Source organism: Dama dama, chromosome 23 (genome assembly GCF_033118175.1).
Source record: "Dama dama isolate Ldn47 chromosome 23, ASM3311817v1, whole genome shotgun sequence".
Taxonomy (NCBI): Eukaryota; Metazoa; Chordata; class Mammalia; order Artiodactyla; family Cervidae; genus Dama; species Dama dama.
Genome location: NC_083703.1, coordinates 18,246,726 through 18,266,820, shown reverse-complemented (window position 1 = coordinate 18,266,820; position 20,095 = coordinate 18,246,726). Strand labels below are relative to the sequence as shown.

The following is a 20,095-nucleotide window of genomic DNA, read 5'->3' as shown; positions in this document are numbered from 1 at the left end:
CCCTACTCACGGTCTGGTTCCATGTCAAAGGGCATGCTGGGACAGATGCACTTTCGCTGGTTTGTTTTTCTGCATCCTTCAAAATGTCAGTGTAATATTTAAAAATATACACACAGGAGCCCATCCGATATCTATTCCTGATCACTGTTCTGCTCTGCCTGTTCCAGGAACACATCTGTATGTTTCCTGTTTATCCATCCAGTGTTTCTTTATGCAGATGTTAGCAAATTCACCTACAAATCTTCATATACCAGTCTTTCTTACATAAAAGTAGCATACTCTCTACACAGTCCTCCACCTTGCCTTCTGCACTTGGCAATGAACCTGGATGTCATTTCACATCAGAACACGGACCTTCCTCACTCTTTTAACAACTGCACTGTACACGTACACCACGCTTCAACCACTTCTTATGACTGATGTCACTGGGTGGCTTCTGATGTTTTAGCGTTATACACAGTTTCCGTGATAACCTTATACAGATGTCATTTCATTACCTGGGCAGGTGCTATGTATAGGGAAGATTCCCAGGACAGGACTGCACATCTGTAATGCTGGTTCATACCACCAGACCCCTTCTGTAAGGTTGTTAAAAATAGTGCTAGCTGGCTATAAAAAGGTGTGATGCCTTAAATGTATGGATATAGCATCCATCACTAGAATTTTTCCCATTCTTGTTAAAGGGAATGCTAACCTAATTCTTCAGTTTCATTAAACACAGACACTATTAAAATGTAAATCAATGCAATATCCCCCCATGATGGTCAGTGGTAGTTTTCCTATTCTACTTCCATCCATCAGTTCTCTAGGCTAACAGATTTTCCTGCTAGCAACCTTAAAATTAAAGGCTCTCTAAAGGCTAGCAACAGGCTCTCTAAAAAAGCCTTGAAAGCCTAGTTAATACAGGGGGAATTAAATTTTTATAAGAGTATTCAGCAGTTCTAAATCAGCAGCAAATATTTTTTTCTTCACAATACCCAAAATGACATGGAAAGAAAAACAGAAATGAATATTTAAAGCCTTTATTCATTCCAATGCAGGGGACCCCCCCCCAAACAAGTTTATATTCTCAGAGTTTTTAGTAATTCATGACTCTTTTTCACAGTGAGAATCTAAAATTAGAAAATGATGCCTATTTGCAGAATTAATGAAAAGGTCTTTTTCCCACTCCTTTTAGAGAAGGCATGAGGAAACAACATAGTTTCACATGAGAATCTTGGCTTTCAGGAAACTGGCCCTCCAGCTTAGGATATTTATCATAGTCAAGGAGCACAAAAGCAAAGATTTGCTTTTGTACCAGCGCAGTTTGCTAAATACAAGTATACTAGACTGAATTCATTTCTTTGTTTGATACACAGTTGACCCTTGAACAATGTGGTGGCTGAGGTACCAGCCCTCCTGAAGTCAATAATCCAAGTATAATTTAAAGTGGTCCTTCTATAGTCACAGTTCTGCATCCCAAGGATCAACTAACCACAGGTGACTAGTACTGTAGTATTTACTACTGAAAAACAACTGCATATAAGTGGAGCCACAGAGTTCAAACCCATGTTGTTCAAGGGTCAACTGTACTACTGTAACATGCCTTCAATATATTTTAAAACCATTTGGCATGGACAGCATGATATCCTCCCCATGCTCTTGAATGTAAACTTCAATCCTAGAGACAGTCTGTTAACCTTAACCAATAACTCATACTCCATCCACCAAAGATACACCAGAGCATCTTTTGCTGCTGTATTCATACTGGCCCCAAACTATAAACAAATATCTACCAAGTGTAGAATGGATATCTAAATTTCATACAACGGAGCACTATACAACAAGAGGAAAAAATGAACAATTTACATAGGCCACAACATAAATGAATCCCACAAAATGTAAGTATGACTCCATTTATATGGAATTCAGATCAGGCAAAACTAATTTATGGTGACAGAGGTCAGAACAGTGATTATCTATGGGCAGGAGGATGTTGTTCCATCTGGAGAAAGGGGACCAGGGAGACTTCGGTGATGGAAATGTTCTACCTCTTGATCTAGGTGGTCATTACATGGGTTAAAATGTTTGAGATTTGTGAACTCTGTGCATGCATGTATGTGTGCTCAGTCACACCAGACTTTTTGTGACCCCATGGACTGTAGCCCAACAGGCTCCTCTGTCCATGGAATTTTCCAGGCAAGAATACCAGAATGGGTTGCCATTTCCTCCTCCAGGGGATCTTTCTAACTCATAGATCGAATGCACATCTCCTGCATTGGCAGGCAGACTCTTTATCACTGTACCACCTGGAAACATCAACTATACTTCAATTTTAAAAACACACAGAAAAACACCACAATATCAAAAAAGACTCTCAAAGACCTCAGCCAGCTCTAAATGGCACTGGAAACATTTATGGAGCATATAAAATGCAAGGTTAAACCCAAACCTGCTAGGTTTAAAATGAGCTGACTGCCTCTTTCTCTCTGCTAAGTGTACAATTTATCTAACCAGTGTCAATGCTCTATTTGCCAACCTACAGCTTGACCTGCAGGTCCAGGCAAGGGTGAGGCAACACCAACCTGTCTCAACTGATCCCATGAACCAAGTCATTTCCGAATTTTCATCTCATCCTGCTATAGAGTCACAGTTTATGTCTCTAAATTTTGAATCCGCCGGCTCCAAGAACAAGAGCTAAATGAACAAAATCAGAGCAGCTCCCTAAATGTATTAAACATAAAGCAATGTGCCTTAGAGATCATTCAGTTAGTCCTGCTTTCTCCTTCCTCCAATGAAGCAACTATAGTGATATAAAGTCAATTCACTGTATGACCTGACCTCACATGGGGAAACTGAACAGGAACTGGTATTAGAGGATATTAAAAAAGCATTAATTGTATTATTTGTGATCATATCATTTTGGTTATATGAGGAAATTTCCTTCCATCTTTCCTTCCCTCCTTCCTTCCTTCCTCCTTTTCCTTCTTCCTTTTCTGGCAGGATGGGAGTAACACGTAATCCATACTAAGGATTGTTAGGGTTAGAATGTCAAAATATCTATTTTTTAAATGGACATATAACATTGCATAAGTTTATGGTGTACATCATGTTGCTCTGATATACTTACATACTGCACTGTGATTATCACTACAGTCTTAGCTAACACCTCCAGTGCCTCACATAATTACCATTTCTTTCTTGTGGCAAGAACATTTACCATCCAGTCTCTTAGCAACTTTCAAGTATATATTAATAATAGAGTATGTTAACTATAGTCATCATGCTATGCATTAGGTCCTTGGAACTTATTCATCTTTGAACAGCAAGCCTGCACCCTTTGATCAACATCTCCCCAATTTCCCCACCCCTCACCCCATCCTTGATAACTGCTGTTCTACTCTCTGCTTCCACAAGTTCAGCTTTTTTTAAGTTCCACATGTAAATGATGATATCATAGAACATCAATCCTTCTTTGTCTGACTTATTTCACTTAGCATAACACCCTCTAGGTCCATTCATGTTGTTACAAATGACAGGATTTCCTTTCCTTTTTTCTCATGATTGAATAATATTCCATTATATCAATATTATATCTTCTTTATCCATTCGTACATTGGTGGATGCTTAGCTTGTTTCCATGTCTTGGTTATTGTCAATAATGCTGCAATACTATATCTTCAATTTACTTTAAAGTATCTTAGCATTTTTTACAAATGGAGTGAGTTATGGGATTTCCCTGATGGTCCAGTGGTTAAGACTCCACGCTCTGATTCTGGGGGCACAGGTTCGATCCTTATTGGAGAACTAAGATCCCACATGCCCCATGAAGTGGCCAAAAAAACAAATAAGATAAACAAATGGAGTGAGTTAAATAAGCAAATGAAAGAATGAACAGCTGTCCTGACCCAAGGTGGTTAGTGGAGGTGCTGGGTAACAGCCACGCATCCCTCCTCTAATGGTTTACAAAGGATCCTTTACATTCCTTTGTATTCCCAACACCAGAGCAGCTACTCAAGGTGACCACAGAATCCCAGAAGGTCATTTAAGCTCTGCCCACTCAGCTTTGGAGGGGCTCTGCGCACTACAAATTAGTGTGGCAAACTGGACTTTGATGAAACAAATAAGCTGATAGACTGGCTTTCTTCTCAGTTCCAAATGACCAAGTAATGGCCAAATGGTCATTGAACACTGCACTGAGTAGACCTCTGTCCCAAGTTTCTATGACCATCAACGTACCAAGAAACTAGAATCTCTCATTATGTAATAACACAACCTAACAGAACTAGACAGCATATTAAAAAGCAGAGACATTACTTTGCCAACAAAGGTCCATCTAGTCAAGGCTATGGTTTTTCCAGTGGTCATGTATGGATGTGAGAGTTGGACCATAAAGAAAGCTGAGCACCAAAGAACTGACGCTTTTGAACCATGGTTTTAGAGAAGACTCTTGAGAGTCCCTTGGACTGCAAGGAGATCCAACCAGTCCATCCTAAAGGAGATCAGTCCTGGGTGTTCACTGGAAGGACTGATGCTGAAGCTGAAACTCCAATACTTTGGCCACCTGATGAGAAGAGCTGACTCATTTGAAAAGACCCTGATGCTGGGAAAGATTGAAGGGAGGAAGAGAAGGGACGACAGAGGATGAGATGCTTGGATGGCATCAGTGGACATGAGTTTGGGTGAACTCCAGGAGTTGGTGATGCACAGAGAGGCCTGGCATGCTGCAGTCCACAAAGAGCCAGACACGACTGAGTGACTGAACTGAACTGAACAGAATTAGTGTATATTCATACAATAATAGCCATGAATTGCTTACTATATAGCAGAGACTATTCTAAGTGTTTGACAAGAATGATCTCAGTTAATCAATGCAACATCCAAAAAGATTCCTGTCTCCATTATACAGATGAAGGGACTAGAGCACAGACAGGTAAAGAAACTTGCCATGACTACAGGGCCCAAAGGGACAGCATCACTGTTGAGAACGACTCTGACACACCCCATTTCTGCATAGTCACATTGGATGTTTTTCACTGAGAGAAACAGTCCAGGGGTACTTCTCACTGCTGTCCTTAAAAATAGTACAAAAGAATGAAAACAAAAAGTAAAAGAGAAAAACAGAATCCACCACCACAGCCCAAAACAAAATGTCCGACATCAGAAAAATCTTGCACTTTGTTTTCCTCGTGAAAAATCCAAACCACCTGAGTGCTGCCTAACCCTCTTCTCCAACCAAATCAGGAAAGAGTCAGGCAGCTCTGCGATTTCCCCTCTAGAGAACTATCCAGAGGCTCCCAGTGGACAGCAGAGGCTGAGGCTCTCCATGAGCCTCTCATCCCGATGTGATAGGCAGCTGCCTGCCAGTCCCTTCAAGGGCACCAGGCGAGTTTCTACAGAAAAGTTTTCACACACACGCACAGGAAATAAAGGAAGATGCCATTGACCTTCCAATGCCTTCTCTAACCCTTCCAGTCCTGACAGTGGCTTTGAATGAACGTTTAAAATTAAATTACTTCATTAAAGTGTGTCTTCAAAGCTAAAATGAGATACAAGACTTTAAAAAGCAGATTGAAACAACCTATCCTAGAAAAGTTGAGGTGTCTTAGGCTGAACTGGGGACACTAGCTGTTGGAATAGTCCCACCCCAGAGCTCTTTCCCTCCATTAATCCAACAGGATTAATAAGTTAAGGGTGTATCGTATAATCTTGGAAGAAATCACAGAATTCTCAAAGGAAATCAAAGTCAAACCACAGCACATGGAGCATCTGAAAGCCAGAGGGAAGGTTAGACTAAAAACCAGATCAACGAGAACCAAGAGTTCTAACTCCAAAGGGCTCAGTAATTATTGACATGGACGTTTCTGCAAAGGGCCTTGATCACAAAAAGAAAAAGAATTTTTATCTTGGCTATTTTCCCTACTTGAAAAACCTTAGTTTCCTCAAAAATTAGTAGGCTGAATGAAGAAGATAATTGAGACAAACAGGCCGTATTTTCCTATCTGCCATGGAAATGAACGAACGCTGGTATCAACAAATAACAAGAGACTCTTCACATGGAACCACTTCCTTTCACTAGCCGGGAACTTCTCGTTCCTTCTCCAAATTTATTATTGTTAAAATTAGTATTCGACATTCACCAAATGCCCACAGCAGGCCTCTATCTGCTATTATGACTACATCATTTGTTCACCCCTGAACTGACTTTCAAAACATTGTTAACTTCAGCCCAGAAAACAAGAGTCAGGCACAAAGATAAGGAAGGCAATTCAAAGTTATACTAACAATAAAAATAAATTAGCAATACAATTTTCAGCCGTTGTCAAGGCATGCTTTATGGTTTTTACATTAAAAAGACTGGGAACTCTTTTCTTTCTTTCTTTCTTTTTATGACTTCAGACAGTGCAAATGCAATAGTTATAATGGCTTCAGGCAAGTCAGGAAAAGAACTTGGGGCGGTCTCCTGTCTAAAAACATGTGTTGACATTACTAGGAAATGAAACTTTGCAAACTTAAAGGTAAGTTTCTCGATTCTGCCGCCTTTCTTACCCATATTTTGGCGCTAAGCATCTCACAGTCGGGAAAGCCAAGGCCAACACGGAAGTCAGTAAGGTAACTGAAGACAGGAGGCCGCTGCCCATACTTCATGCCTAAGAAGTCACAATAAAAATGACAGAACCAAAGCTACTTCAAACTAAACTCTAGCCATGCAGTTCCAAGGTGCTTTCATTTCAGAACTCTCATATTAACTCAACTAGCATATTCTCTTCCTCAAAGTCTCAGAGACCAGGGAAATGGCGATTTTCACGGTCCTTCTCATGCCCGACTATATGAGCATAGTCATGGCTCATGTCTCCAGGAAGGCAATTACACTATTACATTGGAACCACTAAATTCTATGCTTGTCTGTCCCTTCTCCTCCAGGACAGAGCCCTCAAAACACCAGCGACACCATTTATCCATCTGTTTGTTTGACAGCAGCACCTGGCTCAGACTGGACGTCCATCATCTCCATCCCATACATACTGAATAGATCGTTAAAACACAGAATACCCAGGAAGACGTTCTGCTCATAAGTATCCTTCCTGCTCAAGCCAAAATTTCACCGTTAAAGGTTAATTCCTTTGGCTGTGTCTTCCAGTCTTTAACAAAGTAGATCTCTCTGAAGGGTGTCACTGTTTTCTCATGTACTGTGAGAAAATGTACAAAGGGAGCAAAAGGAAATGACTCAAAACCAAAGGGAAAGATTAAAGAGGAAAGAAACAGTGAGGAAGGAGAAGAGGAAAGAGTAAAGGAAATGAAAAAAAGATAAGGTGGGAAGGAGGCAAAGAAACACTCACCTGCTTCAATTCTGCCTGGAATCCAGCATCACTGCCTCCTTTCCTGGAGGAACTGAGGGTGTTCCTGGGTGTAATCACTCCTACCGTGCTTCTCCTTACAAATGAAATGGAGGAAGCATGTTTTCACTGTCCCCAAAATGCTCAATGGGGGTGCAAGTTTCCTTTTGATCCTTTTTTCCTTTTCAGAAAAGAAAGCAAAACAAAAACAGAGAAGAACACTCCACACACCACCTTTCACCACCTCAAAAAGCAACAACCTTAGGCTTCCGACATGAAGTTGAAAGATCAAGGTTCACAAACTGTTAGTCACTCAGTCGTGTCCGACTCTTTGCAACCTCGTGAACTATAGCCCACCAGGCTGCTCTGTCCATGGGATTTTCCAGGCAAGAATACTGGAGTGGGTTGCCATTTCCTTTCTCCAGGGGATCTTCCCAACCCAGGGATCAAACCCGCATCTCCCACATTGCAGGCAGCTCAAGGTTCAGGGTGACAACTAAAAGTAGTGACCAGGAAAGGAAGGGTTTTGCAGATCCAACTGAAATAAAACATTAAGAGAATGAAGTTGCGCTTCTGCATAATATTTAAGAGAAATCAAAGTTTTAAGAAAAAAACACTAGGAAAGATCACTTGAATAACTCCTTGAGCATATGGTTGAAATTTTATTGAGCTTTTGGTCCATTCTAATTCATTAATAAGACTCAGAGAATTATAACTGCTGCATTTTTATGCCATCAAAGAGATTCTCTTCTAGAGCTTTAAATGAAATAGCAAATTTCCATTCTTTTCACCTTTCTGTGCATGAAAATTCAATTTATAATATATACATATGTATATGTATACATATATATATCCAAAAGGACTAAAATACAAGAGTGACAGTGAACAAAAAAGGAGCAACAGATCTACTCTTTCACAATTACTACCTATTTTAAAAGAGACTTTTATGAGGAGTTACAAGGGATAAACAAACTCCAGGCCCAGGGAGCCTCATCTCTGTCTTTCATCAGGTTTAAAGAGAAGTTTCTGCTATAAAGTAAGACATGTCAGGTCACTAAATTTTTCCCCATTTTGTTTGGACAAACGAAATCTCCTCAGCCTGCCTGGTATCAAAGACATAGCAGGAGAAATGAAGGAAGTGCTGGCCCCTCTCAGGACTTGGGGACCAGCAAGTTCAAGTGCAAACCACTCGGGAATGCAGCTCCGCAGCTTGTTCATGCAGCAGATGTTGACACGGACGATACTAAAGGAAGGAGAGAGGATGAACAGTTAAAAGGAAGAATCCACAGTTGTCATCACAACCGAGCCCTCACATGCAGCCTAACAATACAATGCACATTCCAGGTGTATCAATTTCATCTCCATGGCACATGGAACGGTGATAAAGCTTCCTGTAAATAAAAAGGGATGTGCATCCACAAAATAACTTTGAAAACATATGGCCTCTTGCTGTCTGGCCTCCAGTAAATAAATGCACCCATAGATGAGCACTTTCAATAAATATGAAACCACAACAAACAACCGTTCTGGTCTCTGAGACACACGTAGTCTTTTTACCCACAGAAAGCATCTGTCATGTAACTTCAAAAAATGAGCTGTGGAAAAGAAAAATAATTTTAGCCTGTGGGATACAGAACAATAGTCCTCAGACAGTGAGGCACTGGGGCTGGGAATAAAAGCTCCTGGGAGATGCAGACAAGGATGTCTGACCTCTGTCCTACCCAGACGATGGTCTCCTACCCAAGAGAGGTGCATGGCTCTGTTTTAATAACTGGGAGGGGAAGATGAGAAAGACTCCTGCACCAGAAGGCTGAGGTCTTGGGAAAATTCCATGGAAAACTCAAATCTAATACAAGTATTATGTCTTTCTAAAAGACAAAAATGGAAGTAACATAGTGCTGTTTGAGGATGTTGTTTATACTCAGTGTCCAAAGGCAAGTCTCTTCATTTTTTGTTCTCTAACTGAAGTCAAAACTGTTAACTATGTAGTAGAATGGGGCAAAGCAGAAAGGAAAAGAGAAGACATCCTCTGTGCTACAGAGAATAAACCCATCATGTCTCTACATCAATGCCTCAAACTTCAGAAGTTGTGGCAAGAATTTTAAATCTTAAGGTTAATGATCCGTAGCATGACTCCGAAAATGTAGACCCAGTGCCCCTAGGAAGTGAGCTGCAGTAGTAAGCAAATATGATTACAATCATGGCATCTGGTCCCATCACTTCATGGCAAATAAATGAGGAAACAATGGAAACAGTGACAGACTTTATTTTCTTGGGCTCCTAAATCACTGCAGATAGTAACTGCAGCCATGAAATTAAAAGACGCTTGCTCCTTGGAAGAAAAGCTATGACCAACCTAGACAGCATATTAAACAGCAGAGCCATTACTTTGCTGACAAAGGTCCGTCTAGTCAAAGCTATGGTTTTTCAAGTAGTCTTGTATGGATGTGAGAGTTGGACCATCAAGAAGGCTGAGTGCCGAAGAATTGATGCTTTTGAACTGTGATTTTGGAGAAGACTCTTGAGAGTCCCTTGGACTGCAAGGAGATCAAACCAGTCAATCCTAAAGGAAATCAGTCCTGAATATTCATTGGAAGGACTGATGCTAAAGCTGAAGCTACAATATTGGTCACCTCAGGTGAAGAACTGATTCCTTAGAAAAGACCCTGATGCTGGGAAAGATTGAAGGCAAGAGGAGAAAGGGACAACAGAGGATGAGACAGTTTGATGGCATCACCGACTCAATGGATATGAGTTTGAGCAAGCTCTGGGAGTTAGTGAAGGACAGGGAAGCCTGGCATGCTGTAGTCCATGGGGTCACAAAGAGTTGGACATGACTGAGCGACTGAACTGACTGATGATTACAATGTTTAACTCCTGGACCAATGAAATTAATAGAAAGAGGGTCTCAGCAAATAGGAAGGTGGCCACAAGGCAAAGACTTTGCCCAGGGAGCTCTACTGTTGGAAAAGCCTGGACTTAAGAGTTTTCTTAGAAGCTGAAGATGCCATTTAAGAAAAGAAGTGAATTAATGTCCTGGGGAGTTAAGTCTTTTCATGCTTCTAATTCAGAGAGGACAAGAGCCATACAGGTAATTCCATCAGGGCAGAGGACCAACAAGGCCGTTACCTGATGCGAAGCAAAGGACAAGGGGTGGAGAGAAGAGGCCAAGAGCTGCTCAGAACGAGGATTCTTCTCCAAGGCGGGGCTGAGATCAGGGGCCAAACTGAAAAGGATGAGGACCAATGGAGCCTTAAAGCCTGGCCTAACAGACAGTGAGTCCTCCCTGTGACACTGAGATTCTAAATACAACCATTCACCAGGTGAGGCCTGACTCAGAACAGCCAGCAGACACAGCGCAGAGATGCGGCAAGGAGCAGAGCCTCAAACGTGTATTTGTTCTGCGGGAATGTTGGTCGGGGCTCTTGAGACAAATGGAACCAGGAGGGGATACAGAGAGATACCTGGGGAGACATGTTACAGGAACTGGCTCACACAGTTATGGAAGCTGAGAAATCCCACCGTCTGCTGTCTGCAAGCCAGGGAACCAGAAAAGCCAGAGGTGTGATTCCTTCTGAGTTCAAAGTCCCAAGAACCAGGGAAGACAATGGGTTAAGTACCAGAGTCTGAAGGCCCAAGAACCAGGAGCTCTGATGTCCAAGGGCAGAAGAAGAGGGACATCCAGCTCAAGAAGGGAGTGAATCTGCCCTTCCTCCATCTTTTTGTTCTTCTCAGGCCCTGAGGACTGGACGAGTCCACCCACACACATAGGTTAGGGAAGGCCCTCTGCTTTATGCACGGCACTGATTCAAATGCTGATCTCCTCCAGAAACACCCTCACAGACACACCCAGAAATAATGTTCAACCAGCTACGTGGGCAACCCCTTAGTCCAGCCAAAATCTATTACTGCAACAATGCTCTGAATCCATGGCTTTGCTTTTCTTTCTTTTTTTTGTGGTTTTTATTAGTCAATATACACCAAGTGCCAGCTTCCTAGAAAACCACGTGTAAGGCATTTTGGGGAGACAATAAAATAAGATCCTGTTCCCCTTCAAACCAGGTGAACCCTGAACAAGCGTTCCAAAATTCCACATGTTGGACCTAACAGAGTCTGCTTCCCTTGGCCCAATTTCATCCTTCTTTTGTTGACTAAATCATCAAGGAAAATTGGAGTGGGGGGGTGCAAAATGGTAAGAAAACCTACACCATTTTGTTAGAAAAAGCAAATATAAAAATATCAAACCCATCAATCTGAGAAAGGAGCAAAAACAACAACAACAACAAACAATCATGTTGCAACCTGGAAGAGGAAATGAGGGCAGAAAGAGTACCGGTCATTGGCAATTAAATCCTGTGGTCTGCGTAAGAGCACTTTGTAGTGACAAGAACGAGCAGCAAATCTCCAGGAAAGGGTCAAGCATCAAAGGATCTGAGACTAGGAAAGGTACTCAGCTGAGAGACCAGGGGATCTCCACGCCGCTCTCATCTCTAAGAGAACAGCATAAAGAGGGTAATTCTGAGGCGGGTTGAGATGAAATCCGAACCAGCACCAGGTGAGCAGTATGTGGCCTTCTCCTGGTGACATGACATCATCTGGGCCCCACTCCCCCACTCCCCGACTCCCCAACGCCCAGGATGCATCTGAGTGCAGTCAGTGGTTCTGTTAGCCAGTGAGAGCTGGTGAGTGGCTTTGGCGTATCTGCATTTACTTTCATTGGCTGGGTCTTACGCAAGACTCTCCCCAAGGGTCTCCCCTTGCTGTGTAGGCTCTCCCATCACTGATGCATCTCCATCTTGAGAGCAGATGGCTGGAATCTGGGCTTCAAAGGGTGCCAAGTGTGACCCCAATGACAGCAGAGAACGGGTGACAAGGAAACCATGAGGCTGGGCAACGGGGAGTCTTCAGGGAGCAAGCAACCCCAACAATTGCAGTGGCATAGGTAAGTGCTGGCACTTACCTATGGTACCTAACACCATGCATCCATCCAACCAACGATTCATCCATCCATCCATTCATTGATTCCCACCTTGGAGGGAAAGTAAAAGACTTCAAACCTGGCCCCAGCCTCCTGGGTTGGACCTGCCAGAGACTCATGAACACAGATAGAGCAGACGAATGAGCCCCAGAATCACCCATAACACTGCCTGCAAGCGAATGTGGGCTGATGGAAAAGGCTTTGGAGACGCAGCTTTACATGGGTGGGAAGCTCTCTGGGGCTGTCTCCCCACCTCCGGGGCAAGTTCCAGTCCACGTCCGCTCTTCCTAACAACAACTCCCTCTCTCTCACTGTCACCAAAGGTGAAGAACTGCTCCCAGTCTCTGGGAGAAGAATTACACCAGCCCTGAAGCACCTGCAGGCCTGGAAACCACCCATCCTCAGATTCACCCCAAATTCCTCCTCACACAGAAGTCAGACCCAGAGGATCCCCACAGCCGGCTCCGCTTGAGGAGATGCGCTGAGCCTTCTCGGTTGTCTTTCCCCAGGTTGACCTGACGCTCCAGACCCCAACTTGCAGCTAAAAGAAAGTCCCAGTTGGAGGTCCGTAGGCTTTCAGGAGAAAAACAGTTAAGAGCTGCAAGAGGCTGAGGAGAGCGTCTCCACATCCTCACTGAAAGCAAGGAAGTTGTAAATCTTAGAATGTAATAAAGAAAACATGGATAATAGCCATCACTCCTAGCCTCCCTAGGCAAGCCCTTCAGGAAAGCTGAGAATTGCATGAAAAGTCAGACGTGGTCACACAGGCAGATGAGATGCCTGAAAGGCAGGGACACTCCCCCACAGCCCTGCCCCCAGAGGGCGAGCGACATACCTTCCACCCCCAACCCCCTGGCTGCTCCTCACCAGCCACGCAGGCGCTCTGGAGTCACACAGGCTTTTCTATTAGTGAATGTTTTAAGAAAATCATTCCCTAGGGAGATGGGTACCATTTATCACCTCGTGTGGAGTGTGATTAACCGGTTCCCTTGTGGGTGTCTGGAGATTGATCCCACACCCCACTCAGTACCTGAGTCTGAGACAGGCCTGGGACCCGGGGCCCTTTGCTGCAAAGCCTGCACCTAGACACATTTCTCCTCGAGCTACAAAATGCAATGAAACTGCATAGGACTAAACGGAACTGCCTGCATGCAGCTGGGGCGAATTCTGGGCCCAAAAGATACAGAGAGACCATAACCCCAACTGCCACTGCTGAGGAGACTGCAGTAAAAGCAGGGTACTGCCCATGCCCCCTGCACACAGCACCTGGGGTGGGGGTGGGGAGTCCAACTACCTAAGCCACCCCTCCAGCCCGACCCCTGGACACATCCCTGAAAAGTGTCAGTTAACTCAGTCATGTCTGACTCTTGCAACTCCATGGACTGTAGCCTGCCAGCTCCTCTGTTCATGGAATTTTCCAGGCAAGAATACTGGAGTGGGTAGCCATTCCTTTCTCCAGGGGATCTTCCAGACCCAGGGACTGAACTGGGGTCTCCTGCATTGGCAGGCAGATTCTTTACCATCTGAGCCACCATGGAAGCCCAGGACACAACCCTACCCTCACCCCATATAAGGAATGCGCTCTCCTCCCTGCTCCCAGAAGCAAGTGAGCAAGGGAACCTGTTGTTTGTTCTCACTACCCTCCTGCTGTAGCAGGGGTCCCCAAAAAGCCTTGCATGAATCCCTTGTGTGGTCTCCAGTCAGACTGAATTGAGAATTCAATCCCAAAGAACTGATGCCTTCGAACTGTGGTGCTGAAGAAGACTCTTGAGGGTCCCTTGGTCTGCAAGGAGATCAAACTAGTCCATCCTAAAGGAAATCAACCCTGAATATTCATTGGAAGGACTGACGCTGAAGCTCCAATACTCTGACCACCTCATGCGAAAAACTGACTCATTGGAAAAGACCCTGATGCTGGGAAAGACTGAAGGCAAACAGAGAAGGGGGTGGCAGAGGATAAGATGGTTAGATGGCATCACCGACTCAAAGGTCATGAATGTGAGCAAACTCCAGGAGACAATGAAGGACAGAGGAGCCTGGCAGGTTGCAGTCCAGGGGTCGCAAAGAGTTGGACACGACTTAGTAACTGAACAACAACACAGCAAAGGAGGCCAAGAAGTCTGATTGGTAACAGGTCCTCATGTCTCTACAGTATCTCCTTTCATCCCAGTGACTGAAGGAGCCCAGCCTCGGATTCATCCAGACCCGACTGCAAGCCCAGCTCCCTCCCCTCAGTAAGGAACCAGTGAAGAGTTGACCCCAGTGTCCACTTCTGCCCTCAAAAATCAGGGAAGATAGCACAGTTGTGAAAAACAGCTCAGGGACTCCAAGCGGCACACTGGAGAGGTGATGCATGTTTGATTAACTTTCCACGAAACTCCCTTTAACATTTTGGTTTATTGTTTTCATTTGTTCTTCCTCTCTCTACAACAGTCATAAGACACTGAGAACAAGGTGGAGGAAAGATACATTTTGGAAAATAAGAAAATGAGGCCAAGCTCCTGATTTGTTATGCAAAAGCCCATAAAAGCATTTAAAAATATGAATCACGCTGAGACACAAAAGCTCCAAGATGGCAAAGCACCAGAGGGAAACTAGAGAGAAATCCAACACTCGAGACACGTGGGTTCGGGCTCCAGCTCTGCCCCTGGGGAAGCATGTGGTCTTACTGTCCGGGCAGCTCTTGAGCCAACATTTCTTCATTTGCTAAATCGGCAATGTCCTGCCTTATTCCCAGACTACAATGCGCGGCCTACAAGTACGACAAGGGGAAGGTTGTGTAACTAATTCAAACAACTTGGGGTGAAAGCTAATTTGATTCAAGGGAAGGTCTAGATATTCTGAAGCAATCTGATCTCTTTCATGCTCATCAGAAGCAAAACCTTGGTGCTGCAGGGCACTGCCCCCATCACACTGACATCAGCCCACCTGCCAGCAGGGCCAACTGCCCCCACGACACTTGGCTGCCCTTGGGTTCAAATGTATCACATCGCTTTGTCCACCAATCCCTCTTTTTATGGCAAGTACCAAGGTCAACATCAGTTTAATCCCCTCCAAATGCTCACAAATTCCAAAAGAGCTGGATCTGAAGTGATAAGGGGTTTTGATGATTATCCTGGATGCCGACTTGTGTCCGAGAGAGAAGGGCAAGAGAGAGAAGGGATGTGTGCATCTCCATTACTGTGGCTGGCGACTCAAATGAGCCAAGAAGTCAGAGGTTGCAAAGAATAAGAGGAGAAAGCAAGTTAAGACAGAATATGAGAGACAGAACAAAAGGAGTAGGTGACCCACGGCCACCTAAGGGACCCCCACACTGGGCCTGCTAAGGTGTTGCTCTAAGAGCTGTCTGCCCTTGGCCCATGGGGCACAGGGGTCACCAAACCAGTAACTTAAATCCAACGAATGCAAACAGTCATGCATGCACAGCCTAGGGACTTGCCAGGAGACTTGCAGCTGCAGACGCTGTGCCCTGCCCTTGTCTTCCAAAAGGTCCCTGTGTGAACACCTTCCTCACACCTGACCTTGGTGCCAAGGTCTGCCAGCCCCTGTGCTAAGCGCCAGCACACAAGGATGGACGTGCTGAGTCTCAGGTGTCAGGAGAGAGACAGCAGGGCTGAGAAGGGCCACTGCGACACTAAGTGGCCAGGAAAGAGTGCTCAGAGGAGGCAACATTTAAACTGCAAGAGGAACAGCCAGGAGAGAAGGTGGGGGCGAGGAGAAGGAGGAGGCAGAGAAGGGGAGGAGCGGGTCCAAGCCCTGAACTGGGGAAGCTCTTGGCTGCCAGAAGCCAGTGGCTACAGGTGCTGGTGAGGGAGGCATGAGTGCAAGAACGAGAGGGGGGCTGGGGAAGGGGGCAGAGGCCCCACATCTGAAGCCCGGGGCCAAGCTAAGGACGCAGGGTTGTGCTCTGCATGCAGTGGGAAGCAGAAGGAAGCTCTGAAACAGGACACGCCTTGACTGACTGCCATCCCCCAGGGTTGCCGGGATGCTCGCATGGAGGAGGCCACACTGAAGAAGGACAAAACGAAAGGCGGGCAGGCTGGGAAGCCACCGCCTCTGCCCAGGAGAGAGAGGACGGTGCCTGGGACTTGGGTGGTGGGAACAGAGATGGGGAAGGACAGACAGCTCTGGGGACTGACATAGGGCAGAATTCTGAAACCGGAATAAGAAACCTCAGTGAGAAAGAACAGTAAGATCTGAGTCTTTAGCAAGTGTTGGCTTGTGGGGGCCTTAAAACACTCGGTCCAATTCCCAAATCCAGACCCCAGGCGACAGGGCTCTCGGAAGCCAGTGGGGCTGTTTATTGGGCCAGACAAAGCCTGGTGCATTCCTGCCACAAAAGGGTGAGCTCCGTAAAGCAAGGAGCATACTGCTGGCCCCGTGACAGCTCCCAGGGAGGGGAACACAGGACACCCAGTGAAGAAAGGGGAACAGAAAGCTGGTCTCCAAGGCTGCCAGGCCAGGACAGCCCAGGCTGGCTCTCTCCCCACTCCCACCTCTGCCCTCCGCCCACCTGCGTCCTCCTCCCCGCCCCGCAGGACACCTCACTGGGTAGCACCGTAATGTGTGTGTGTGTGCGCTCAGCCACTTCAGTGGCGTCCAGCTCTGCGACCCCATGAGACTGGAGCCCTCCAGGCTCCTCTGTCCATGGGATCTTCCAGGCAAACTTCTGGAAGGGGCTGCCATGCCCTCCTCCAGGGGCTCTTCCCAACCCAGAGATCAAACCTGCAGTGCAGACAGATTCTTTATCGCCGAGCCACAGGGGAAGAAGCCCTGGCGCTGTAACAGGGAAGAACAAATCTGATTCCATATTGGATCTGTGTGTGTGTATTTTTTTTAACTTTGACCTTTGTATTCTATTGCTTTTCCCTCAAGTTAAGAATGTCGTCTAGAGCCTGACACAGTCAGGAAAGCCTATTCTGACCTTTAAGAGTATAACATTTTTCCATTCCTATGTAGAGAAAAAGTCGCAGAAACAGAATAACATCTGTTTCAATGGAGGTTTAAAGGAACATTGTGATCTGACCTACGTGGACAAAAGATTCCAGCGTCAAGAAGTTTGCAACCACCAACCACACACCTCCCTCACCTTGCCTTTAAAACTGCTTTGCTGAAAGCCTTTGGGGAGTTTGGGATTTTAGGGGGCATGAGCCACCTGTCTCCTTGCACAGCCCTGCAATAAACCTTTCTCCACTCCAAACTCTGACATTTTGGTCTTGTTTGGCTTCACTGTGCATCAGGCCCACGAAAGTGCATTTGGTAGCAGCATCAGGCAGGCTCCCATGTGGACCATCTGAAGAGCAGAGGGCAGGAGAGCAAGCTCAGGGTACCATGTCCCCCAGGGCACCACCAGTGGCCTTGTCCCCTGACCACAGTTCCTTCTGACACCCCAGGCACCCTTCTGCAGGGCTCCTCCCTCTGTCCCTCTGCCAGGGAAGGGGTTGGGGGGACTAGACTTTGGGAACCCAAATCTATTGCTCATTCCTTCACCTCCCGCTTCGGTCGTGAGCCCTCACTGGAAGCATCTCGGGTGGGTCCCCATCTGAAACACTAGGGATGCTCAGGTGCCCAGGTGCCTGGAAACCCTCTAAAACCAGAAACACAACGGCCCGTCCAGTAGAGGGACGTGCCTTCCTGGTGCTGGGCTGACTCCACATCTGGTCCATTCCCAAGCGCAAAGACGTCTCAGTAAAGGGGAATCATTGCTGTGCTCAAAATAACAGCTTCTCACACAGGGTGCGCTAGGAAGGAAATTGTAACATAATAACAGGATCAGCTAAAGTTGGCTAAAGTTAAAGAGCTGACACATACCTGGCCCCCGTACAATCACCTCGAGCCTGAATTCTTTAATAGCAGGAGAATTTTCTAGTTATTATTCCCATTCTGCCACCAACACATTCAAAAATATAATTCTTAATGCAGGATTTTACAGTCTTCTTGTCATCATACACAAATCAGGACAACTGATACATGACGTGGTCTTACTTGGGAGGAATCCTACTTTAATCCTGCCCTTGTATTCACTTGTTTGACATATCCTTATCAGTATTTGTTGCCATGGGAAGGCACTAGGCCAACCTCAGAGAATGACCAAGATGTAGTCCTTTACCCTAAAGGAGATGAGATTCTAGTTTTAAGGAATGAGATCAATTGAAATGCAAAGCAGCAAGTAAAGCTCAGGGCTCAGGACAGGAGCCGGGGAAATCTCCAGGAGTAGAAGCATCTCATCGAGTGTGGAGGAAGGAACAGGGAAGGTTTCTGGATGGACTGAAATCTAAGCAGAGGCTAAGAGACGGGCAGGAGACAGTCTGAGGGGGTCAGGTTGGACCCACATGTGAAAAGTGGAACAGGTACCATGACACAGCCCTAGGCACTCAGAGTGACTGAAGCTGAGTGTGACCAAAGGATACAGGTGAGGAGGCTGCTGGGGGTGAGTGTGACACCTCGTGAATGACCTGATCAACAGGGAAACCATGCAGTTTATCATCCCAACCAGGACATGCTGAGAGGGACACGTGTGCATGGGAAGACCTGAGCTGGGACTGTCGCAGAGACACCAGACACAGGGTCGCTCTGCTTACACACACCCGACACTTCACACGGACAAGTGCCTGCCTGATGGAGTCTGAGCAGGCGAGGAACATGAGCAGACCTGCGCTTTGGGGAAATCACTGCGGGCACCTCGTGGACACTACGCTGGAGAAAAGCTGACACAGACCGTGCAAGTGGAGAAGCTGCTGCTGGAGAAATTCAGGAAGGAGACGGAGAGGGCTCCCTGCACGGGGAAGGGGGGTTGGGGGCGGTCAGTGTTCACAGGTGAAGACAAGACACTGACCCTGAAATTTACCACGTGGGAGAGGGGTTGGAGATGGGGGCTGAGAGGAGAGACGCAGGGAGAGGAAGGAGCCCGACTGTTAACTTGACGTCTGAGTGGGGCCAAGAGAGGAGAATGAGAGGCCTCCGGGAGACAGAGGACTTGGAGTGGGGGCAAGGGAGAGGGTGGGAGCAGGTTCACTCAGGACGTGCTGGGCCTGATTTTTCAGGGACGTCCAGGGAACCGATAGATACAGGGGCCAGGGCTTGGAAAGGAGCCCCAGGATGGAAATGGGGGCCCGGGACTTGCCAGCACACAGGTGATGATCCAAGTGCCCCTGGAATGGGCAGCCGTGACCTTGAGAAAAGTCTCAATGGAAGGCTGGGGTGTACAGGCTGCAGTGAGTGGAGGAGTGAGGGGATGAAGAAACAAACTGGGCAAGACACTCGGTTCTGGAGGGTGTACTCCTTCAGGGACCGGGGAACAGCGAATAAGACAGGGGGGACTTGAAGCAGGAAGCTACTGATGTACTCAAATAGAGAGGATGTCCCCACCCGGGTGCTAGCAATAGGCCTGCTTACGTCCAGACACACACCATTCGGGATCTTCTTTATCTCAGTTCCACCGAAAAAAACCTAAAACAACTAAATTAGTCAGAATAAAACATCCATGGCTGTCTGAACAAACCTTAAGGGAAATATTTCTTATGCTTAAATCTGAGACACTCAACTTGTCGTTGCAAGCTGGCTTCAATCTGATAGGTGAGAGGAAGACAAAATTTCTGTCACTGATGCTTCCAGACAAACAGACGAGCTGGGTAGCTGGTACTGTATTCCTCAGCATCTCACTTGGCAATTTACCTGTAACAATTTACAATTTACTTGTCACAGGGCAGAATTTAAGGGCCTCTCTTTTAGATACAGTTCACCAGTCACTCTTATGATATTAGACGAGGTCCATGAACAGTATAAGATGAAAACTCTCTCA

General features: G+C 45.9%; 1 protein-coding gene and 1 non-coding gene across 3 annotated transcripts in view; both read right to left on the bottom strand.

Moving 5' to 3' along the window:
• Window positions 1-20,095, bottom strand: part of CAMK1D (calcium/calmodulin dependent protein kinase ID) — a 395,130-nt gene that overhangs the window by 317,240 nt on the left and 57,795 nt on the right. The window lies entirely within an intron of this gene.
• Window positions 591-719, bottom strand: LOC133045364 (U6atac minor spliceosomal RNA). The gene has a single exon (XR_009690239.1). It is a non-coding gene; the product is annotated as a U6atac minor spliceosomal RNA (small nuclear RNA).